The sequence below is a fragment of the Aphelocoma coerulescens genome, chromosome 3 (genome assembly GCF_041296385.1).
Source record: "Aphelocoma coerulescens isolate FSJ_1873_10779 chromosome 3, UR_Acoe_1.0, whole genome shotgun sequence".
Lineage (NCBI taxonomy): Eukaryota > Metazoa > Chordata > Aves > Passeriformes > Corvidae > Aphelocoma > Aphelocoma coerulescens.
This window is the reverse complement of record NC_091016.1, coordinates 70,496,582-70,522,700: the sequence shown is the minus strand read 5'-3', so window position 1 is coordinate 70,522,700 and position 26,119 is coordinate 70,496,582. Positions and strand designations below refer to the sequence as shown.

General features: G+C 35.9%; 1 protein-coding gene across 5 annotated transcripts in view; it reads left to right on the top strand.

Moving 5' to 3' along the window:
* LAMA2 (laminin subunit alpha 2) overlaps window positions 1-26,119 on the top strand; it is a 343,741-nt gene that overhangs the window by 833 nt on the left and 316,789 nt on the right. The window lies entirely within an intron of this gene.

Below are 26,119 nucleotides of genomic sequence, written 5' to 3'. Positions count from 1 at the left end.
TTGTTTGTTTGTTTGCTTTTTCAGTGTTCTGAGGAAAGATCAAAAAGGGTGTTGCACAGGTATGGGAGAAACAAACTTTAGTCAACTTCTCAGCTCTCATAGGAGATCCTTAAAACCATTCTTCAGCCCACAGTATTCCTTCTGGTGCTTACATTTGTGCACTTAACATTTTTAGCCTTGCTGAAATGAATTCACTTAGAAGATACTGTGGGTATGTGAAAATAAAATGTATTAAAGTTCCTGGATTAACAGCTATCTTCCCTTTGACCCTGATGTCACATTATAGGCTGAACATTGTGGATTAGGAATTTTACGGTTTCGGAAAACACGATGCGCTGACATTTCATGGAAAAAGTATCTCAAGCAGCTGACTCCTTAATGTGACTTCTACTGTATGAGAAGAAATGGCAGTTTTTCAACTATCTGTGTAGATAAAAACTCATATAGAATTAGGCTCTGCTTAGATGATGACTTACTGGTAAACATTGAAGTCTGGGATAAAAGCAGAGCATTTAAAATACAGTACATCATGCATTTTCTTCTTGCTGTTTTTTTTTTCTTTTTTTTTTCCCCCTAATTAATTTTTTGGCTAATACTGATTTGGCATTTCTTTTAGTATTCTCTCTCTCTCTCTCACATACACACAGAGACACTTTCAGAGAATGTCCTTTTGTTTATGCAGTATCATGGTTCTCTTTAACCTCAGCAGTGAAGGGATATGTTAATTATTTTCCTTTTAAATTAGAAGTGGGTGTGTTTGGTGTTTAGCTGCTGCATCACTGATATTATAAGTGAGTTCTGGTAATTCAGTGAGGAATCCTAGGACTTTTAATTAAATGCTAATGTGGTGATGGAACCTTCTAAACTTAACAGTTGAATTCAAGTCCTGGCCTGCCAAATTTTTATGCCATTTACTGTCTTCTGAATTTCTTTCTACGATCTGTTGCAGCTGCTAGGAGGTGCTAGCACTATGTAGATGTCACTGTGTTGCCCACTACAGAAAAATAAGTTAATGCACTCCTCTGTTGTGCAAAAAGTTAGAAAAGTCTGACTTCACTGAAGTCCTGGGGGATTTTTAACGTGTACAAGAATGTAACTGGACGTATGGTTTATATCTTTAGACTTACAGCTTTTGTTTTTCCACTTAAGTGTTATTTGGTAATAAACATAACGTTGGATGCTAAGTATTGCTGTCTAATTGTTAGCACCAGTTGGATGTCTGTGGACAAAATTATGTAACAGAGCTGCAACGCTTTGAAAAACAGTATTTGAGACATCACAATGAATTCCCATGTTGTTTTTTAGAACAGAACAGTTCAAGAACATTTTGCACCTCAAAGATGGGAACAGTCTGTATTTCTTTTTTTGTTTCTGTTCTTGTGGTTAAATTTTTTTCCTTTTAAAATTGTTAGAAGACTTAGTGTGGTCAGAAACCTGGAGTTAATTTCAAGCTGGTGGTTGTTTGTTTTTTTTTTTTCTTTTTCCCCAGCTACACACAGTATCTGTTCTTTTGTTGTTTGAAAACTAAATAGTCATGTAGAATTTCTGTTGTGGTTTAACCCCAGCCTTTGACCAAGTACCACACAGCCCCTTACTTAGTCCTTCAAAAGCAGGACTGGGGAGAAGATCAGGTGGGTAAAAGCCAGAAAACTCATGGATTGGTGTAAAGACAGTTAAATAGGTAAAGTAAAAGCTGTGCAGGCAAAAAAAGCAAAACAAGGAATTAATTCACTGCTTCCCTTGGGTAGGCAGGTGTTCAACCATCCCCAGGAGAGCAGGGCCTTATAATGCATAACAGTTACTTGGGAAGACAAACACCATCAATACAAACATCTCACCCTTCCTCCTTCTTCCTCCCACTTTATATACTGAGCATGATGTCATATGGTATGGAATATCCTTCTGGTTGTTTGGGGTCATCTGTCCCAGCTGTGTCTCCTCCCAGTCTCCCATACACTCCCAGTCTCCTCCAGTGTGGCAGTACAAAAAGCAGAAAAGGCCTTGGTTCTGTGTAAGGCCTGTTCAGCAATAACAAAAACATCTCTATATTATCATCACTGTGTTCAACAGAAATCTAAAACAGCCCCATATGAGCCACTCTAAAGAAAATTAACTCTACTCCAGCCAAAACCAGCGCAACTTCTCAGAAAATGAAAGAATCAAAACCAGAAAGGCACGTGCGTCCTACAACAGTTTTTCTTAAAGGTGTACATAACTTGCAGTTTAGGCAAACTGAGTGATGTGCTATGTAATGTTCCTTTGAATCTTGAATCTCAGCCTATTCCACGTGGAATGTGAGCAAACCAAAATAGTAGTAATTTAGAAAGTAATGTAACATTTCTTTTGATCTTGAATTTATGCATTTATTAAAGGATCTCAATATTTGTTATCAGAGAGAACAGAAGCTATGTATCTATGAAAGGTGTGAATAGTAGTCACAGGGCTAAGGAACATACACTGCACAGTAACTTGATCTGTAGTGTCAGCTGCTGACATCAATGGAGATAATTCATGGAGTACAGGTGCTTTTAGCATGTGTGGAAGGAAGTGTAAGTTGACTCCAAGAGGTGAGGTATATAGGATGCTTATAAAGTCAAAGTGAGATATCTCCCTTGAAAGAGAAATGAAGGGTGAACATCAGCAGGATATGACTGGTGCCAGTCTGTTAGGCAGTGGATGGTGTCAGGCAGGTCAATATTTTTAAGTCTCTCTGTAGGTGTATATTTTTTAAACAAGTTTTCAGAGAGTTTAGTTCAAAACTGTGTTCTCTGTGTTATGTTGTGACAACTAGGACTTCCAAGATTCCTTCCCACATACATACATACCTGTGTGTATATGGTACCCTATACTCTGAAAAGTCAAGAGACAACGCTAATAGAACATAATTCTAGTATTTCAGATTCTAAGAATGAAGAATGTTGTGTAGACTCAGATTCTCTCTTTCCTGAGACAGAAAATGTCCAAAATGCTTTGATTCTGTAATCTGTTAAAGCAAAAGTCAATTTTTCTCTTTCTTCACAGGGATTTCTTTGGAGTAAGGTCAATTTCAAAACTAACCAACACCACCCAGCTCTAATCTTGTAATGGAGAGCATTTCCATCATGGCTAATGGCATTCAAAACATTCTGCTGGCTTTATTTGGAGAACAGGCCTTGTAAAAGATTTAGTTGGTAAATTTGCATTCTACTTTCCTGAGAAAACAAAACAAGGTTTAGATGATTGTTTATCAGCTTGTTCTCACCTAAATAAATTTTAAATCTGTTACCCAATATGAACAAATTTGAAAACAATGAAAAAATCTTTTAAGATATAATCACTGAAAATCAATGGCTGTTTAAGAGAAAGAGTCCCAAAGTACTTTATCTTCTGTGAGAAGAAGAGTAGAATTTAGCTATTACCTAACCCATTCAGTCCATGTTAGTCAACATGTGTAGAACTCTGGCTTCAAGAATATGAAGGAGAATACATCCATTGTGGAGGGCTGGCATCTTAGAATGCATAAAATTCTGTGTATATTTTTCTTTAAAAAAAAGGAGTTACTTAATCATGCTTCAGGATTTTATAACAAGTAACAAGCCTTGTTCACTGCAGGTGTACTGCAATACAGTACATTCTGCGTGTTCCCTTTTCACAGTCAGTCTGTATGCTGTTTAATGCTTTGGCAGATAAATTTTTGGTGATCTGGAAATTATGATTTCTGTTACCTTATTATTATTATTATTTATTTAAATGTATGTAATACAAGACCATACTCGGTTCTAGCAATTCTTTTAGCAGTATTTAGTGCTTCCTGATCAGTAGGGATTAACCAGCCCCAAAATGGTGGGAGATGCTGCTCTGTAATATACATTGTGATTGCTTTTAACTTTTTACTTCAAAGCTGTTGTCCATATCACTTTCTTATAGTTTAATAACTGGCTGACAAAGTGAAAGCAGAGGGAATTGATATGTATTTCAGGTTAAGAATGTGAGAAAGGAAAACATAGTAAAGGGCCAGCCTAAGGTATTAGAAATAGGTAGAATTGCCCAGACTGACTGGAGACATGAATATGTGAGGTTTTTGTGTACGTGCTTTAACTAGAAATAACCACAGCCAAAGCGAATGAGGTAGGCCTTGTACAAGAATGTGTGAATTTCTCCAAGCAACAAATAAGAACATAAGATGGTAAGACGCACTTTATATTTAACCTCCTTATTATTAATTTTTCCTCCAAATTTTTTTACATGAGTCATTCTTATTAGGTTTGAAATGCTAAAGTCAGAACAGTGGTTCTTTAACCTGTTCCAAAAGTCTGCTTTAAAATAATACAGCAAACAATCATTTTTAATTAATTCAGGCTGGAGGAAGGAATCCACCCACACATGTTCTAATTTCTTATCCAGCTACTTGGACTGACAGTTTTTTGAGATTATAGTATTTTGGAATAAGAGGCAGCATGAATTCCTGGTGCAGAGTGGATCTTTTTTCTTTTTCCTCCTTTTCCTCCTTTTCCTCCTTTTCCTCCTTTTCCCCTCCTTTTTTCCTCCTTTCTTCCTCCTTTCTTCCTCCTTTTTTCCTCCTTTTTTCCTCCTTTTTTCCTCCTTTTTTCCTCCTTTTTTCCTCCTTTTTTCCTCCTTTTTTCCTCCTTTTTTCCTCCTTCTCCTCCTTCTCCTCCTTCTCCTCCTTCTCCTCCTTCTCCTCCTTCTCCTCCTTCTCCTCCTCCTTCTCCTCCTCCTTCTCCTCCTCCTTCTCCTCCTCCTTCTCCTCCTCCTTCTCCTCCTCCTTCTCCTCCTCCTCTTCCTCCTCCTCTTCCTCCTCCTCTTCCTCCTCCTCTTCCTCCTCCTCTTCCTCCTCCTCCTCCTCCTCCTCCTCCTCTTCCTCTTCCTCTTCCTCTTCCTCTTCCTCTTCCTCTTCCTCTTCCTCTTCCTCTTCCTCTTCCTCTTCCTCTTCCTCTTCCTCTTCCTCTTCCTCTTCCTCTTCCTCTTCCTTTTCCTCTTCCTCTTCCTCTTCCTCTTCCTCTTCCTCTTCCTCTTCCTTTTCCTCTTCCTTTTCCTTTTCCTTTTCCTTTTTTTTCTTTTTTTTCTTTTTTCATTTTTTTCTTTTTTTCTTTTTTTCTTTTTTTCTTTTTTTTCTTTTTTTCTTTTTTTCTTTTTTTCTTTTTTTCTTTTTTTCTTTTTTTCTTTTTTTCTTTTTTTCTTTTTTTCTTTTTCTTTTTTCCCCCTGAAGTCCAGACTCCTCATATTTACAGGTCAGGAACGGTGACAGGAGACAAATACATGCAAATGTGAACCAGTGTGCACACCTAACTATCTCCTTTTCTTTCCCAACTTTTTTTCATAGGTAATAACTCCTTAATTACTGGATATTTTTTTTCCTAACCAGGAGTTCTGTCTAGAATATGTGAGCTCATATGTTACACACTAGCAACTCAGGCCACACTAGCAGTAATACAGACCAAATCTTGCTTACAGATGTAAAATACAGACCAATATGTTATGTTTGTTAAACTTTACATTGATTCCATTCCTTTGTTTGAAATAAGAAGGGGAATGCCTTGTGTTTGCCAATAAAGCTATTTCATGAGCTGGCTCCTGCTGATGACTAGATGTTATTTATTCTCTTTTACCAGCTACTGTAGTTGATAGCCAATTCCTAGTTTCTGTTTTTCTGCAGTTTTCATGTTTTCTTCAATCCAAAAATGTAGATGAGAGGTACTGAATAAAATGGTTTTTTGGACTTCTGTACCATGGGTAAGGTCAAGATTAGACCTTTTTGTTTTAATGATTTATTCTTATTAGAAAAATTTTAGGGTTTCCAGAAAAAATAACTTGGATTTGTGTGAGTTTTATACTGACAAATAATGAAGATCCCTCAGGATTCTTGCAACACTCCAAAAAAATAACTGTTACTACTCAATTTTTTTCAGCAGTTCAGTCTCCTTTAGTTACACCTTAGCGTCACAAGGATTTTCATAGGACTCTTGCTCCCTGCCAGATTCCTCTAGCAGACATTATCTTTGAATCAGACCTTGTAATAACATTAGACTGTAGAGCAGCTGTAGCAGTATTATGCCAGGGAACTCTTGTGAAAGCTCAGGAAGAATAATGAACATTCCTGCAGAGTGGATTATCCAAATACCATTACAATGCCTTGTTCTGTCCCAACTGACATGTGTATGTACTGCTGTCATAATTCAAGGATTTAAGATGTAATCAAAAAATTACCTAAAAGTGAACAAAATACTATATAAAATCTATTTTTATAGCTATATCAATTTTTTTAATGGCAAACTACTGTATCTTGTTATTGTTCACCAACCCCTATAAGTGGGGGTATTCTTTGAGGTCAGTTAGGAAGAATTAGAAGGATGAATGCCTCTAAACATACTGTAATGTATTTCCCGCTGCTACAGGAAAATGGAGCAACGCTGGGGATTGACAGTCAGGAGCTTAGAGGTGCAAGCAAAATAAATCAGAACCCCTGTTTTTCTGTGCACTTCCAGTGATAGTGAGAGTTGATTTAGGATTTAGTTTGGTTTTCTGCATATACACGCACTCCTTAGATGAACCCTGAGAGTTTCCAGTGCCACTTTCACTCAGGCTACCTTTAGGTTTTGATGGAAGATGCTGAATGTGGCAGTTTATTACTCTTTTTATGCTAACTGCTCAACAGTTTGTAATCCTGTTCCACAGAAATGTCTGGGTAATCTCTACTGTAAAGAATTGCATTATATATTAACTTTCCTGGAGTTTATCTTGCACTGGGAATGCAGAACTACTGCTATACATTTGTTGCTGAATAACTTTTAGACTGGGAAAAGGAACAAACAGCTTTTTTTTTTCATATTACTATGTTTCTAAATATGTATGATAAAATACTATGTGGCGGTGATAACTATTTTGTGAATTTTCTGAGCACCTCTGCAATGGTGGTAACATGATTAGTCTGGATTCCTCTGGAAGCCACAGAGCTCGACGGAACAAGAAGAAATCCATGCCTTCTGAAGAGTACAAAGTAACATGGTAAAAAATACAGGGCTTTTGAATTTGATATGTGAAACCACCAGGAATAGAACAAGTATGTTTGTGCAAATCCCAGAGCTGGTGATTGGTATGTGGTGCACTTGCACATCTAATTTGACTGTGTGAATTATGCATGCATTTTTCGTCACGTCAACAAAAAGATGATTGCAGACCATCACAAGTACATTTCTTATGTTTAAGCCATCATTGACACTACTGAATTAGTTAATATTACCAGAAAAAAAAAAATTCTTGATACTATTTCATCCCTGTGGGTAACCTTTTTAGTCAACTTTTATGACAGTTGTGGCAACACCCCAGTTGCGAATGTAAGAATTCCAACATGCAGTTCATGGCATAAAACAGAGTACATTTCTCATTATTTTTTGATTTTGGTACAATTGGAGATTATTTTCTAATAATCATTCCTTCTCAAAGATGACTGAGCCCTCACACCAAAAGGTTTTCTTTACCATGGCACCCCTGCCTCGTTTAATTGAAAAATATATTTCTAATATGCACACTGAATTGTTCTCTTAAGCACTGTGTCTTTCTACAGCTGGATACAGCCTTCTAAATTAGTTCCACTGTATTAAGGTTGTTGTGTGGGTTTAGGGTCTGTAAGTGTCACTTTTGTTATGCTTACATAGTAAATATGGGAAATATTTTCTAAATTCAGAGTCAATTGGAAGCCTTTACAGGCATGCCCTGTAATCATTGATTATGCATGCAGCTTCAGCTTCTTCACCCCACTGCAGCTTTGACATAGAGAGTAAGACAGTAATTTGCTGGAAAAATTAATAGTTAAATGCTTGTCTCAACTTCATAGCTTGCTAACTAGAGGAGAAAAAGTATGGAATCTGCTTGCCATGTTGGTAGGAATTATTTAAAAGTGACTTTGAAGCTCATAGGTGAAAGAGCTTTTGTGGCATATAAAAGTGATGGGGAAAGCAACAATAACAATAATCATCATCATCTGCCTCAAGAGCTTGAGTCAGTTCTTGGGGAAATGAGACACTGTCTCACAAGAATAAAGTGTAACTCAAGTTGTTAGACTGAGTTATTTGTCTGTTCATTGAGAATAAACCTTATCCTTTGGTCAGGGTTGTTGCAGATGATTTCAAATTCGGCTGTATTTCTTAGATGATAATACCTAAAGGAATCAATGGATACAGCTCATTCTAATGTATTGGTTCTTCATGATACTAACACGTCTGAAAGCTGTTTGTACAGTACTTTGCTTCCACCTGCAATATATGTTTGTCCCAAAATATCTATTTAAATAAACTTCTGTGATTCAGAGGTTTTTAATGTAGCTACTTGTTCTGCCAGTCTGCTTTTTGCTTGCACCTCAGTTAAGTCCCATAATATCACTCAAAATAATAAAATTGCATGTATGCCACGAGTAAGAGAGAGATCAGTGCTTGGTTTAGTATATTACTTTGGACAGAGTGCAAAACTGTGTGTTTAGTTTTTGCACAGCGTTTCTGTTTCTCACCATCTATAAAATTTGGGTTTTATTTCAGTCATTTGTGACTTTTCATTTGAACATATAGCTTACAGATACGTGTACCGTTACAAAAACATATATAGCTTGTCAGTGCTCATTTTAAAAAACATTGAGGAATACAATATACTTTTTGAGGGGAAAAATTTGGGAGAGAGAAGACTATTTATTCCTGTCTGTAAGAATAAAAATAAAAATAATTAGATACATTGTGGGATGACTGCTAAGAAATGAAGCTTTTTTTGCTTCAGGAGTTAACCTTTGCTGATGTGAAACCTTGTATTTATTTTCCAGGCTCTTTCAGACTAAGGTAGAAGTGCCATAGAGGCAGAAGTTGGTATGGTCTGGATAACATGTATAAAGTAGTTGATGAGAAAATTTGTGGTGATGAGAAAACTAATGAAAGGTACACAGTAATTTCTGATTGTGTTTAGCATTATAGAAAACATTGATAATATCCTTTGGGTTTTGATCTAAACATCAGTTACAGGAGGATAGAAATGCTGATTTGTGAAGTTATCAACTGTGGGTATAGGATTTGTTGTTAGCATGAAAATGTTTGTGAAATCAGCTTTTATACAAATTAATTAAGGCTGAGGAGTGCTTTCAGCTCAATAGCTCTAGGAGAAATAGGTTTTTGAATTTGAGGCTTATGGAAGGTTGTAAAGAATTTGGTGTGAAAATGCTGATAAAGTAATGGCATTATATTATTGACTGTTGAACAGATTATATGAACAGCCTCATTAGAGGAGAAATAGAAGGTAGCAAAAATGATGCTCATATTTAAAAAGGCCTCCCATGGTAACTTTATCACTGTAGAGTTAGAACTGAACACATTTGTAGACATAATAAAGTATAGAATTAGTAAAGATATGGATAAATATATTGTGTTGGCAAGATCCAGAGTGTTTTTTATATTATATGGATAAACTGTCAAAGAATGTGTATTACACATATTAATAAGGGATATTATAGTAGACCTGGGTTTTCAGAAGAGCAGTTGAGAATATGTGTAAGTATCATTAGCTATGATATCACAGAAAAAAAGGAAAGAACTCAGTTTATGGAAAAATTCATAAAGGTTTTGACAAGCTATATGCCTGTCTGGGATGGAGTTAATCTTAAATTGAATTGATCGATGTGAACATTAGTTACGTTGGAAGCCATTCAGTAATTTTTTGTAATTCTTACGGTGGTCTGCTCTCCTTCACTTAGCATGAGAAAATGCAGCATTCGGCTAAACAGTTTCTTACAACTCAGTTTTTAAAGATATAGTAAGAAGCAAGTGTTCTGCCTTATCTAAGCTGCTATGACTGATCAGGAATTCCAGTTCTACAGATAATAATTTATAGACCATCAATTTTCATGTGTATCTCACCATCTCTGTGGAAGTTGGGATAACTTGTAGGCAGTCTGCTTTAAAAATGGTGAAATGTGTTGTGGCTTGAATGTAGATTGTGCTTTAATCATACACTTCAGTTCTGTGTATTTGTGCAACAAACCAGTTGCACATTTCTCATGCAGGAAATTCTCAGTCTCACTTTTCCTTAATTTTATTTGTAAATATTTTCATAGAAAGACACCTGGAAACACGAAGAAGTGCATCACAGAAAGTGTCACTGAACAGGCAGTTTGAATGAGTTAGGAAAAGTAAGGCTTAAATAGGTTTATAGTTTATATAAATATAGGTTCATACATGTCATTGCAAAGTGAAAACAACTCCTACTTTAACATGCATTATATGGACTTCAACTACTGCCTCTCTTCCTCTGCTATAACAATCACAGAATGATTTGGATTGGAAGGGCCCTAAAGACCATCTTGTTCCAATGCCCCTGCTGTGGGCACAGACACCTTGCACTGGACCAGGTTGCTTCATGCCCCATCCAGACTGGATTTGAACACTGATATGGATATGGTGCTATGGTGCTTCCACAACTTCTCTGGACAACCTGTTCCAGTGCGTCACCATACTCACAGTAAAGAATTCCTTCTGTATATCTAAACTAAATTTCTCCTCTTTGTTTAAACCCATCACTCCTTGTCCTGTCACTATACTTCCTGATGAAGGGTCTGTTCTTGGCTTCCCTGTAGGCCCCTTTCAGATCCTGGAAGGTTTCTATTAGGTCTCCACACAACCTTCTCTACCCTAGGTTGAACAGCACTGATGTTGCTCTTACAACAACAGAGTTTTCTTCCGAGTAACTGCTGCATGGCCTTTATCAGTTTCATGCCAAAGAAGCTGAGTGGCTGAGTGGTGCCTAAGATAACTTGGCAGACCCCAGGGTAAAATGTGACTGTAGGAGCCTTTATACTGCTCAGGTGCATGGTCCACGAAGGGTGGGCACTCTCTTCAGCTACTCTTGTCCCTTAGTGTAGAGTCATTTCTGGGAATTAAAAGGAAATTTAGCTGAAAGGTATGAAAATAAGTACTTCCAATTATCTGAAAATTTGTTGATGAATGAATCCATTAATTGATCTATTTTTATAATATATCATTTAGTTTCAAAATGAGTCAACATTATTAAGACAATCTGGAATGAGATGAAGTTAGTTTTCTCAATCGATTTAATAAACTCAAGTAATTATTAAATTCCATGTTAAAAAGCCATTATATTCTGCATTGCAGTCCTTTAAATCACTTCTGGAATTGGTTAAAAAATGTAGCATCTGTCTATAGTGTGACAGTTCCTGTACAATTATTTTCTAGAAGTGAAACTGAATTTTTGTATTCCCTGTTAAACTAAATCCACAGAGAGTCCAATGAAGCAATTTTCTCTCAGTTGCTGCCTGGTTTTTCTTTATGGCTGTTAGTTGAAATATCTGAATAAAATTGTGTGATATGTTCTCATTTTAGTGGAAAGCTAGGTATGTTTGAAGTTACAGTGAAATTCTTACTTGCTTCCTCATGGCAAGAATTCAACTCCAAGAGGCAGCATAGAGTACAGAACATAACATTTTGTTCTGTCTTACTGTTCTGCTGAACACATTTGTGTGCAAGCCATTTATTTCTACAATGTCTGGAAGAACAAGAGGGGCCAGAGGGTCCCAGGGGTGTCAGAATGAATTGTTAAACTGAAGTATTAGCTGTAGTTGAAAACTAGGGAGTGAGAGGCTACAGAGAGCTATTAAGAAGCGTTTAGTGTTGTTTCCTGTTTAAATGAGGCTGTGTTTCTGTCTTTGTATCAGCTCCTTTGACTCTACAGCAGTACCTTAACAATAAACAAAAGATTTAAGATAAACTAATCCTGGAAACAGTATGCAAAGGGAAGTTCTTTAAAATTACGTGTACAGATCCATAGTAATCTCTCTGTGTCGAATTTGAGATGTTTTCACTGTATCAGCTGGGCTGAAGAAACAGCTGTTCTAAGTCTGTGAGGATCAAAATATTGACATGTCATCATATGGTACTTCTGGAATCCCACTGTTCTGTTACATAAACATTAATCACTCCTACATATGCACTTATGAGTGTATCTATGTTTTATGGAAAACCTGACAAGGGGTAATTCTAAGCAGTTATATAATTCTTTATGTACAAATAATTCTTGTAATTTTTACCAATGCAAAGAAACTGCAGCAAAGGATTCAGCCTTTATTGGCTAAAGTGTCTTAAGAAGTAAGCTCAAGAGGCTTACTCTTAGCCATTTTAGAGGCTAATTCTAAAAGAATTCAGATTAATTTTTATTAGCAGAGCTAATTGTGTCTGACACCTTAGTAGATTTTAAGGTGGATTTAATGTGTAAGAGTGTATTTAGTGTTACTGGACCTAAAGAGATTTTAAGATGTGATACTTCTCAGCCTTAGTTTACTCTAGGAAATATAATTAGCATGAAAGTGAATGAGTATATTTGCTTTAAATTTATTTATTTCTTTTTAAATTGGCAAGCACGCACAAGCTGTTTTCTTCTGAGTATCTTTGCAGCTTTCTTCAAACAAACCCTGAAATTTTAACCTATTTTATCTGTAGTTAATGGATGTTCTCTCTTACTAAAATCTTAATTCAATTTTTGTCCCTGGTGTGCTGTATTGTACATTGAAGAACTTAGGCTTCATCACGATATATGTTGCTCTACCTAAGAAGCAACATATATAATATTTAGAATTAATGCATTTTGCTGAGATGCATTAAAATTCCAACCAAATTAATTATCCAGGGCTTTCAGAATTTGGGGAGAATGTTGAGTGAATCTGTATTTTTGATATTAAACTATGGGTATGGGACTGAATAAAGATGATATAGTTTAAAGCAAACAGATGGCCCTTGGACATGACCTAGCTGTGGCAACAGAGACTGTGAGGAGAAACAAATAAGGAGATTGTAGCTGTCCTGAAGCACTTTGCTTTTTAAAATAGTGTTCTTGAGAACACTCTTCACTTGAGACAGATTGTATTTCCCACCCTTGTAAGAAGCCTTTTTGTGTTCCAGTATTATTATTCTTCTTCATCCCCTTTTTCTATGGAATGTTTCTGCATAACTTCCATTAAATTGAAATTATTTGTATCTGCCTAGAATAGATGTGTACTTGCAAGGTGAGCTAAGCTGTTCTTTCCACATTCGTAAATGATGTCTATACACTGCTATTTAGATAAGTGCATTGTGCTTTTGATATAGTGGATGTATAATGGAATACTGAATTAATATTAGTATTCTAGCAACATTATTAAATCTGGTAGGTTCATGTCTTCTGCCCACAGACAAACTTATCCTTGGATCTGACAGCTTACTTGGTACAAGACCTGAAAGGGAAAGATGGGGTGTGCACACCTCGAATAATTTGTTTGTGGGTCAGTCTTCAGTCTCATAAAAAAGGCTCAAGAGGATTATTTTAATAGGCCTGGAAACAGAAGTAGTTCTTCTCTTGGAAATACGTTGTTTTCTGACAAAAACATGCATTTGTGCATCAACCTTTGTCTTCCTCAAAAGTGACGGGGGTTTTTTTTAATTTTTTTTTTGGTTGGTTTTTTTTCTTTTTTATTTTTGCAAAGCAAGAGGCGCTCGTCAGAATGTACTTCTGAAAAATAGCAACACTTCTGACGCCAGATGCTCTATGATACTGAATCATCTATTGTTGCATTCAGTTATTTGAAATGTGTGATGTGGGATTATTGTTTTCCTTAAAATCTCTAATTATAATCTGCTTGAGAGAATCTGGGGTCAGGTTTCCTTCTCAGATAGGAGTATTCAAGTACAATATTCCAGGAAACTCTTCTGGCTGATGCTTTTTAAGCGATGCATGCCATGATGCACAGATATATGTACATTTCTCACGTATTCTGTTATTCCAGTCATGGTGAATACAGATTATTAGCCCCACATGTATCAGCTGAATAGAAAAATAGTAACATGGCAAGTATGTGGTTTTAGAATGTGGTATTTGTGTTAAGGTGATCCTCAGTGGTGTGGAGAGAGTGCTGAAGCTGAGAAGGAGTTGTGTAAATAGAGATGCTGTCCTTTATTTAAGAGTGGTACACTTTCAGTGTTCTTGTTCTACATGCACAGTATGGGATCTTTGAAAATTATCCAGTTATTGTTTTAGAGGAATGCTTAGTGTTTGCAGAGTCAGGCCCCAGAAGGACAAGTAATGCATGAAGGACGCAGAAGTTTAGTGGCCTTCTAAATCAGGTCACAGCCTATTTTTTTGCCTTTGATAACAAACTCTAGTAAACTTGATATTTGAACAACATAAGGAGGAAGTTATAAATTTAAAAGAAGTTAAAAAATAATGCCCTAGATTTGCATCTGGATTTTGTTATCAGTCTTAGAATGCTGCCCAGAGCAACTGCATGCCGCATGGGAAATCTGATAATGCTGTGAATCTTTCAACCTTATGCATTCTAATCTGAGTGTGGTTTCCTGTAGTATTGCTGATATGCCAGATAAAACAAGCTTGGATCCAAAATCAACCACTGTTATAAATGGATGCTCTCTGTTACCCCATTTGTCCTGTAATCCATGATTAGCTGTTCCCTATCACAAAAGGGAAAACATTATAATATTCTATTTTGTGTGTAGACTTGCTTCCAAATGGTAAGCAATTGCTGTTTACATGACTGTTTAGTTCAAGTGCAGTTATATTTTATTTTATGTTATGTTTATGTGCAGAAATACTTTTATTCTAAGCATTGTCTTCAGGGTAACTAACTGCTTTCATGTTTCTTCAATGGCTGTAAAACTTTTCACCGTGGTGATGAAATTATAGTGATTTGGCTTCCTCAAAGTAAGCTTTTTTTTTATTTCGTTGAAATTATATACAGTAGATTACATATGAAGAATTAAACTCCAACAGCAAAATTCAGTGTGAACAAATAAAATTAATTATTTTGCTGCTTCTGAGTGCTAAGTAGAATTTATGAATAAAAATACCAAGAGCTGGTCCCTTTCATTCATTTTTCCCTGTCTGAGGAGACTTTCATCAGATGTTTAGATATGAATTCCAAAATCCACATTTCATCATTACGCTGAGAGAGTTTTATGTAGTATTACACAGTAGTCCCCCCATTTCACTTAAGGATTTTCATATATGTAAAGAAACAAAGGTTTTGAGAAGAATGCTGTTCTCTTGTGCTAGAAATTTTTTTATCATTGTGTTTCTCTAACTCAATAAGGCATTTCAAAAACATAACAAAAAAAAAAAAAAGCTACCACAGAAACTCAAGCCACTGAGACATGAAGTGCTAGGGGAAGTATCTGTACAAGTTAACATCAGGCACGTAACTTGATTAGGGAGATGTTCTGTCAATCATTAACAGAGTTGTTTTACTTCATACAAAACTTCAGAGTACAAGTTTGAGGCACTCTTGATTTTTCTTCTGGGGGAGGCTTGCTTATATCTAAATAGAGAGATTAACTGCCCCAAATTTAGGGGCCTTACTTTCTTGCCTTATACCCCGGTACTGTTAGAAAAAATGCAGGTGATGAGGAAAGAACTAATATAATTGAATAGTGGGGATTATATAATTAGCAATTGAGACCAATACTGTTTAGATAGAAGGGCAAAGAAAGAATTGTAATGAGAAAAAATACTGATGTTACAATATGTTAAAAGACTAGACTAGACTAGTGTCCATGGCTGAGAAATCATGCTTTTTGTTTTCTGGGCCAAATTAATATTCAAGAATTCAGGAGAACAGGTTGAGCAAGAAGTGTGAAAATACTTTTCAAGTATTTTGGAATTTGGGCCTGTGTCCTAGGAGTTGAAAAGTATATCTTTAAATCCTTTTGGGCAATTATGAATCAGTCCTCTGTACTGAAGCTATTTGGTTTGTTTCAAAAATATGTTTGTGAAGCCTTAGTAGATGTAGAAGAGTGTCAAAATTCACAAATCATGTACTGCTTGGTGGAGGTGACAGTAACTGAAGTCTTTGAAAATGAGCAATACTTGTAGTATTGCTAAGAGTGAAGTTGAAATAGCCAGAATTGGAACAACTCAGAAGCTGAGACCTACTCTGAAAAACTCAAAACTTGCCTTTTTTCTTTAGTGCTGTCATTTTTGAGTACTACATGTTGACCACGTTTTGTCTATATCTTGCTAAAAGTACTGCTGGCAAACAAAGTTTATACAAAGACATAGAACTAAAGTTTTCAGGGGCAAAACTGGTAATAGAAACCAAATACCAATGCCTTCTGTAGCCATTTTATTACACAGCTATATTCAGTGAGAGTTAAAAAGACATGGTTTTAATTCGCTTTATAGCTCAGCTTTTCTGTGAAGAAATTGCAGCTGTAAAATATTACTTGTAGCTATGTCATGGTTTAGCATAGTTGGCATAGAACCAAACCACTACAAACTGTAGTTACAATTTAGTGGTAGTAGTTAAAGATTGCTATTATGAAAGGAAAGGAAGTGTATTTCCAGCTTTCATTTTGAAATGCATGTAAGCCGAATTCAAGAATTAAGTATGATTGTGACTTTTGTAAACCCAAGAGAAGGTAAGAGCAGGAAACCCTTGTTCCTCTCATAGTGGAACAGTGACAAAATGATAGTTTTCATCCTATAATAATTTACTTTGATCTCTTTAGATAGTGCAGAAGATTCTGCATGACCATCAGGAAATCGAGGTCTGTAAAATATTCCATACATCAGGACTACAGTGTTGGGGAAGAAAGCATAAGAACATGGTAGATTTGATGTAGTGAGAACCACATGCCTAGGAACTCACAATGGCAGAAAGGCTTTCCAATGTTATTCTGTGAAGTTCACAGATTAGTTTTTTTCCAACTAATTTAATTTCTATCTTTCTGAAAAATAAGTAGCCCAAGGAATCAGAAACATATCTGGAACTTGGCTTCTGTATTTCTAAGGCAACAATAGTACCTAATGCCAAGCAATGATGTCTTAAAATTGAGATTTTCTGTACTATGAGACCAGCCTTAAGGCACCCAAATTTGCAAGAAGTGGGATATAAACCAAATCTACTAGAGCGCACATCACCAGTACACAACTTTTCATGTCTATTCCCATACTTTTCTTTTCTCTCCTCTTCCAGTGGAATCTTCCCTTCATAGGTTTTTGGGGAGCAGGGAGGGTATGGAAGATCTAATAGGTTCCTTGTAAAGACTGATTTTTAACAAGGGGGAGGTTGTCAGGTGTTACAAAGCTTTCTGAGGGGAAAAGTAGTGAAGTCTCTTCCATTTCTTCAGTTCTTCTCTCGTATCTCCAAGGGCACGGGATATGATCAGAATTTTTAAAAACATGAGTTTATGCTGTAAAATGGAAATGTTGTGTTTCATTTGTGTGGCATGACAAATCCCAGATACTGTTGTGAAAGGAGCACAGCTGTGTGTGATCTCCATTACCTTCAGAGAATAGGTGTGGTTCATGCTTGGCAATCTTGTCAGTGAACTTCAATAAATCAAATATAATGTAGCTGTTTTCCTTTGAGATCTTCTTGTACTTTCTAACTTAAAGCTGAGCCAACAGAAGATTCTTTGCCTCAATAGCATCAGACATGACAAACAACTGTTGTTGGGAAGTCTGGTTATCCTTTTGAGTATATGGATTGCAATTACGAATGACCCTGAGGTAAATGTTGACATTTTGTACACTGTGGAGGGTTCTTTCACTACATGTGGTAAGCAGGCTAGCACAATTTCAACGCCTTTTCAGCATGCTTCAGTTTGTAGCTTTTAGAGGTATGAGGAAGAGGTTGAAAATTGGGAAAGGCAGTGTTTGTGGTGCCTTTCCTTAAACTCTCTGCATCATATGGAACATATATAAAGTTACCTGATGAGCAGAGAACTCTGTGAACATTTTTAATGTATTAAAGCCAGATGAACTCCAGATACTTGGTTTTTAAAGCCTTTTATTAGAATTGAATTGTTTTTAATTAGGTGAAAGAGCCACAGCTCTATTTTAAAAAAACATCTAGGTCCTAGTGGGTATGATGAGCCACTGTGAACACTTGATTTATCCTTGCACTCATGAGGGCTTGGATGCTGTTTCAAGATTTTGGAAGCCTGCTGAATTTCTGGATCTGCCTTTCTAATGTGGTCTCTTTTCAGGAATGAGGGAAGCCTTATCTTGCATACAAATGTAGCTAGGCTTAGAATTTTGAAACAGTTATGATTTTCTTCTGCAAAGAAAAAAAAGTAGTAATGGTCTTAGTCATGGAACAGTAATGGTCTTGGAGTCCTTCAGGCACTGGTCTATTATGATGTTTCTGTGTTTGGCACGAAAGAAATAACAGGTGAAGACAGTCTGTCTGTTATGCTTGCATTGGAAATCAAACTCAAGAGGATTTTACCCTTAATCCTTTGACTTGTGTTGTACTTTCTAAAAAGCTATTAGGTTTTGGCCTTGCAACTTATTTTCTTACACCAAAGCATGAAAAACCAATGCTGCTTAATTTTACATTGCTGTAATTTTCTCTCTTTTTTTTTTCTCCATGATGGTCTTTTCCCCATCTCTGCTATCTGAAATTGACTTGAAAATTATTTGTTATATAAATCCTATATTATATATTCAAAGTTTAGGTCTGGGAAACCATAAATCTTACTTTTAAAGCCCAGAATGTTCACTAGGCTAGATAATTCATTTCTTGAAAATGAGATTGTGAAACAGGGAGACAGCAGAAGGAGCTAGGATGTTGCACTGACTTCCCTGCAGATTAGGTAGTGAATTAGGGAAGATTTATCAAGATGATGCTATAAGGCAAATCTCTGTAAATTCGGGTCTGGTTTCAAGCTTTCTATTCTGCTGGACTCTGTCAGATATAGAGGGATGAGATCATTTAGTAGACCAACTAGTTTACATAGGGAAGAATGAATGAACCTTATGGGTGCCCAAGTCTTTGTTTAGGATATGAAAAGAAGGTACCTTAATAATACCTTTAACTCATTGAAAGATTCAGGGAAAGAATTTTGAAGTTTCTGCACCCTGTAACAAGAAATTTTTTGAAACCCCAGTAAATTCTCATGAAATGACATTTGTGATCCGCTAATAGCCACCTTCCCTTGGTACAGAACTTGCTAATAGCCACTTTCCTTTGATGCAGTACTCAATTCAGGAAAACATGAGAAATTACTTGCAGCTTGGGGTTGTGAGGCGTATATGGGAGGCAAGATCTTTAAAGAGATAAATGGCTGTAGTTTGGTGGAGAAGTAAAAATTTCAGGAACATGAATTTAGAAATCTTCTTAAAGGCTTGTGAATAATGACACAGGTCTATTATGGACAGAAGTTACCTTTACTGCATGCTGTAGATCTGTCTCAGCATTTAAGTATCAGGTATATGTGATTATTTTTCCTTTGGGTGCTATCTGGGATGTCCCATATATTTTGTCTGTATCTAAGGTACTTTCACAAGCTTTTTTAAAAATACAAGACACTCAACTCCATATTAAAAAACCCAGGATAACTGTTTTTTCTGTGGTCTCTGCAAAGACATATATATTCATAAAGTAAAAAATATTCAGGCTTTAAAACTCACATAATAATTTAGATTAGAATAGCTAGACTTTGTCATGGAGAATATTGAGCTACCTGTAATGTTACATAAGCTGGCTTTTTGGGAGCATGGAATGGCTGCAATTACAGTCAATGAAGTATTGAACATTATAGCTGAACTCCACTGAAGTTAAGCTGCATTTGACAAAGTCAACAATTCAATAGAGTACAGATAACTCCTTCCTTCTTGTATTTGAGTGGTGGTAAGTGCAGGCATGTTGTGAAAGTGCAGATAAAGTGTATTTCTCTGTATGTGGTCTCAGTGGTACCTCCTGTATGAAAGATAACTTGGCTGTTGTTCTGATACATGACAGCTCTGGCTCAAGCTAGGTCTGTTCATTTGTAACATGATGCATGCACAAGCAGTATTCCTGGAAATGGATATATTGTCTTAAAAGTTGTGGTGTTTTATAAAAACATGTTATTTTAAAGTAAATGTGTAAGTGCATATTTATATAATTATGTACTAATCTATACAGAAACTATCTGCTTAAGTATAATTTCTCTGTTAAGCACTCTATTCAAGGAATAGTGGAGATATTTTCCATATGAAACAAACTAAATTAAAATAGGATAAGTGTTAGTTAAAGCCTAATCTATTTCTTGAGCAGTTCCTCTAAGTGTCAAGTACTCAGAGAATTACTGGTAGTTTACATGAAGTAATAGTATCATTAGAATATTTTAAAGACTGACAGTTGATTGCCAGTATAACATAGATTGTGAAGGTGTAGAGGAAAAAAAAAAAGCATGAGCAGGTAAAAGGCTGAAATCGAAGACCTTGGATTTTGTGCTTGTCTTGCTATGAAGTGCATTGAGGCTGTGTTAGTCAGTCAATACCTAGCAGCCAGGTAACTAGCCCAAAGCAAGTATGCTTAAAATATCATACATTTTTCAGTTCTGTTTGCGGTGCAGTTTGGAATGCTGACTGCTTTGACCAGCAACTGGGAGCTTTCTGATCAGTGTCAAAGTGCCATTTTGCTGCTCTGCAGAATCAAAACTGATCATTTTACTATCTAAGTCCCATTTAAGCACTACACAATTGTTTATTTTAATTAAATTGGAGAGACTTACATATCAGCAGCACATGCGTCTTCCTTAGTATGATAGAACATTTTTATCTAGGCAAAAAAAAAAGAAATCTGATCTGCTAAATATTGTGTTCTTGTTGGAATGGAAATAGAGTCAGCAGCAGGGGTCTGCCATTCAGTCATGAGAGAAACAGACACAAATGCTGGGTGGCTTGTCTCACTGGAACTCTTCACCGAATAAATGAGCATGTAAGAACAATTGTGTTTTAAATTTTGGGAACTACTAGAAAAGGGGTAACTTGAATTTTTTTTAGTGCCTGAGGCAGAAAATGATGCTAGCCACATACAGAGTTAAAAAGCACTTGTTCTCTTCTGAGAAGTAGGAAAAGATGAATGGAAGGTCTCAAGCAACCTTTGCATGGCCCAGTTCACAAACGTATAAATTCCCTCTCTGCCAGTTTACAACGTTTTTAGCGCAGAAGTAAATTAGCATTTACTTGGAAGATATTTTGAAAGACACTTAGTTTTCACAAACAGGTATGTCCTTGGCTTTCCTGTTCAGCTTTAAAAATATGTTTATATTTTAGTCTTGATTTTGAATAGCTTTAATAAAAAGGTTGTAATTTTAAAATTTGTTATTTGAACCTTTTTTTTTTCTTAGAATCCTATTGCTTTGCAGCATATGATTCACACCTTGGAACAATACCATTGTTCTCTAATACTATTATTTTGCTATGATATATTGTACTTTATATGTGAAGTACAAAAATTCTGGAAGCTGCAGTGTTTCTGTTCACTGCCAGATTGTGCCTTTGGATGGTTATAATCAGGAGGTACAATTACTCTGAAATACAATTCAAGTGAAGAAATATATACATATTTTGAGGTTATAGTCAGTTTATCAGGGCCAGTAGTCCATGTTATCATCCACCTACAATCCAATCTATAACTTCACTCCATTTATATTAAAATATGATCTATGTAGTTTTTAATTTCAGGTGTTGTGAGTAATATAATTTTTCCATATGTTTCTACAAGAATTTCATTGTTTCACTTCCTTTCAAAGATTTTTTTAAATACAGTAGTATATTTGCTGTTGGAAGGAAAATGTTTTTAACAGCTATTCAGTGTTATATAAGGTCTTTCTGTTCTGCAGTTGCAGAGTTTGTCACATCTTGTAGATGATGTAACTTACTTAAATGTGCAAGTAGAATGATTGAAACTTTCCAGCAAACAAGCCAAGTGTCTGTATTTCACTTTCCTCACCTCCTGACTTCACCTTGACTCAAAAAGTCACTCCCATACTTATGCTGGAGGACTGATGTATTATTCATTTTAACTCCCATTTTTCTTTCTGTTTTCACCAATCCTATGGGAGCTGCTGTGCATTATGGAATGTATGCATAAGGATTGTGCCATATCTGTGTAGATTACAAGCTGTGGTTTTGCTTATCCAGTATAACTTAAAGGCACAAATGAAGCATTGAAGGCATCAAATTATATTGTGATATCTGTAAGTGCAAATTTCAATCAAATGCCACCTGAGAAAAATATTGCATTTAGTGTTTGGAAGCATTTCAAATGATTTGGCATTTGCATATCACAGTCAGTGGCCTTGCTGTGAAAAAGTCTTCTAGTTTGAAGTGTTCTGAAATGTTAATTGTTTGGCTTCATGCAATTACTGAGGGATCTGCTTCTGTTTAGAAATGTTACACAGAGAAAACCATTATTGTATGGATGATGAAACATTTAAGAGAAGAGATGGAAAATTACAAAAGAGTAGAAAACAAAATAATTCTCATTTTTTGTGGTAAGGACCTGCATATATTACATCCTTGAGCAAACTGGCTGACAAACATAATTTTAATCTTCAAACTACCCTGCTATGTCCAATATCATAATAAAAAACCCTCAGCCTTTCGGTAACTAAGTATTCACCAAATACCTTAAGCACTTTAATACTATGAAGAATAAGACTGGTTTATGTTTAAATTGGGTTAAAACATAATGATTGATAGTGACTTCTCGTAGAGATGGATGAAGGAGGGTAATCATTCTGCATCCTCTGATGCAGTCCAAACAGTCTTTCCTACCACTACCTTGAAGGTTGACTACTTTGTAGTACAGGAAGGGATACAGGGGAAAAAATGGGAGATTGGAAGAGAGAGTAGTGAATGAATCTGAAAAGCCATGGTGCTGAAAAAAGAAATTCAGTATCTTTTAGCACATGTAGGTGCTGACTTGCAGTCCAGATCTAAAGATTCCTGGCCTACTGCTCGATTTGTTGTGTCTGTATTGTTCTTCAGGATGAAGTTGCCATATGCAGCCATTCTTCCAAATGTCAGGTGTTAGAGGAGGTGTCTGACAGTGTCTGTTTTTTATGAAATAGGTCTCTCACTTCTCATGTGAGGGCTGAGCTTTTAGCTTTGTTCGGTCAGAGATGTTTCGTCTTGAAAGAGGATGTTCTATGCATCAGTATACAAAGATGGTAGAGTTAAGTGACACCTTTCCTGTTAGAGCCAGATTCTACTAGTCAGGTAGAGTATAAGTTTTTTTGGGAAAACTGGATGATGTCTCTAGTGGTAAGGCACTTCATCTGGCAGATGGTCTCATATCTATTCCTTGCTCATATTTATTCCTTGCTTGTACTTTTCAAATACGGTTATATATTTGGTATATTTTATTCACTGATTCTGTACTGAAAAATACAGGGATGCTTACTAAAATAAGAAGAGGACCTTAAAATTTCCTTTGGACTGCCTTTGCCTTCCATTTTTACATCCCGTAGCACTCCATGTGCCTTTACAGAGAGTCAGACAGCAGAATTCACACAGATCATCCTTTTAGGCCTGATGAGCAGAACATGATGAAAGATAGTTTTGAAAAATGAAAGATAGTTTTGGTTTACCTTTTCCTGGATTTCCAAGACTTCAGACTTGCATTGTGGAATACAAAAGGTGGTCACCACAACTGTACCAATATTTTTGAGTGCAAGGTGCTGCCGTTGTGCTGGTCCTGTGCATGTGGCAAGCTCACAGATGAAATGGCAAATGAGACCTCTCCTTTGGTCATAAAGAATGCCTACCTGTGAGCCCTGAACAGACCACAAAGGTATTCAGTGTCTGCTTGCTGTATTACATACTGTATATTTGTATATTGCAAAAGAAAGAAGAACAGAGATAAAGCTTAGATCATAAAGTAACTAATTTCTGTCAAATAAATCAAGAGTAATAATGATTACAAGCATGTTGACAAACTGTTGGCAAAGCTGCTGAAGCATGCAAAGCTCAAGTATTGCAAGTAGATTGGAAAGATTTGTGTTCTACCATATGTCTAAGTCTTTACTAAAACTTATTATAATTGCCAGTATTGTTGGTCTGCTACTGAAAAGCAGGAATCAATTTCTAAGCAGCAGAAGAAAAATGCATAAATGAAGAACATCTTGCTATCTGATTCCATCCAGTCGTTTGGATGAGAGAAAAAAAAGTATTATTTAAGAATCAATGCAATGAAGAAAGAAAGTAGAACCATTATTGATTGAATTCTATCAGAGTATATTTAGAAAGATTATATTGACAAAAAATCTCAAATTTGTCCAGATTTAACTGTAATAATTTGTGTTTCTTTCCAATTCTTTTAACATACTTTCTTTTTTCCCATGCGATATTTTAGTGTGATTCATGGTAATGTAAACATGAAGAGTTTTAATGTGCCTTTCGAAGATCCTGGTCATCCTATTATGAAGATTTGCATGGTTCCTGTAAAGAATTTTTTCTTTTCTTATCCTTGGATCTTTGCCAGTGCATATAATTTTTGTCTCTCATTCAATGTATTTTATGTATACTGAAAAGAGCCAAGTTTGTGTTTTAAGGCACTTCATACCTGAATAGCAATACCTCTTTTTGCTTCGTAAATAGAAGGGAGGCATGGTGGAAGATTGCATATCAACTGTCTTTTTGTTGCACAACTCCACAGACCAGCTCTCAAAAAATAATGATTTTCAGCCAATACTCTTCTCACCTGGTTTGTCTTAGAAAAGAAGGTTTTCTTAGACTTTATATTAAATGTGTCTTGGAATTGCCACCTTTAGGTGTGAGCTGCAAATTAAGAGAGGTTGTGAAGCCTAAAAAAGACCATGAAAAATGGACAGTACTGATTGAGCAATCTAGACAAAATGTCTGAAGTAGTTCCTGTCAGAAAAATGTCATATGGAAGGTAGGCAGGAAGAAGGAAAGGGGTGAATAAAAGGAAAAAATTAATTGAACCTGAAAAATGGAGGAATACACTGCTTCTACTTTGAGTGAAATGTGATAAATTAATTCTACATTTAATAAGTAAATTCTGTACATTTCCTTAGGAACACAAACTAACAGCACACACCTAGAAGCTAATAGGGAAACTCTTTGTAATTGTAAATGTAAAGTGAGAAAAATAGATGGATGAGTGCACCATTTGGACAAGAAAGCAACAAAATGCTTACCCTAGAAAGAAGAATTGATCTATAAAGTGGTACAGTAAAAGTCAATTCTCAGGTACAGAAATGAATTTCTGGCAATTGCAAGTTGTCTACCCAGTTTGCAGCTAATGTCAGCCATTCTACCTTCAAGGAAGCTATCTTCCATATCTTATTTAATTTAACTTTGAATAATATGAATTAGTAATTTTGCATAATTAATGGTTACTTAGAATTAATAAATCTATGGTTATGAAGTCCTCAAGTGTCATAAAATATCCTTTTGCAATAGAGCAAAAGCATGGATTTTCACTTGTTTTAATTTGTACATATTATACCAGTTACTGTTTTTCTTTTTTTTTTTATTATAACCGTTTTGTACAAATAGTAAAGACTTACATTCTCACAAAAGTTGTTGTCTTGTGAGGATGCAGAGATCCCGGGGGATCCCAAGCTACCCTATCACTTTCAAGCTCTATGGAGAGCTTCATAAATTTTATAAGCAAGCTTGTGCACACCATTCAGTTTTCATGCCATCTGTTTTTTTCCCTGTTTTTAGGGGTATTTCTTAGGTTTTGTGTTTTTTTTTTTTCTTTTTCAGATATTCTTACATGCTTACACAGGCTTGAATCAGAGACAAATTGTCACATGGTAGTGTGGATTTTATTCTATACAGTTACACTGACCATACCAAAAAGGTATAGGCAGGCAGAGAAGTGTTATTACTTTTTGCATTGCCCATCTTTCACTTGTGCTAGGCTGTTTTTCCTGGTTTTCTTAAACTGTGAATTTGAGCCAAACTCAGCTGATTCAAGACTGTTTAGCTATGTGGATGATTGTGTCAGATTGTGTCAATGGAGAAGATGCAATAAGAGAAGCTTCTGATACTCAGTAATTCAGCAGCAGTATTTCTGCGGCAGCAGTAATTCAGCAGAGTTTTTACAATTACAAAAACTATGTAATTTTCAGAGCCTTTATACCTGCCTTGAAAATATTTTACATTCTAAGTTTTTGCCATCTGTTCTCCCTGCTCTTCATCTATCCAACAGTTTATCTGAAATTCAGGAAATGTGTAAGTGTAGCCTATAAAGAAAACAAAATTTGAATTTGCAACTGAAAAATAGTGTGGAGTTGTGGGCTGCACTATGTTAACACAATTTTATATAACTGCCTCACCACCT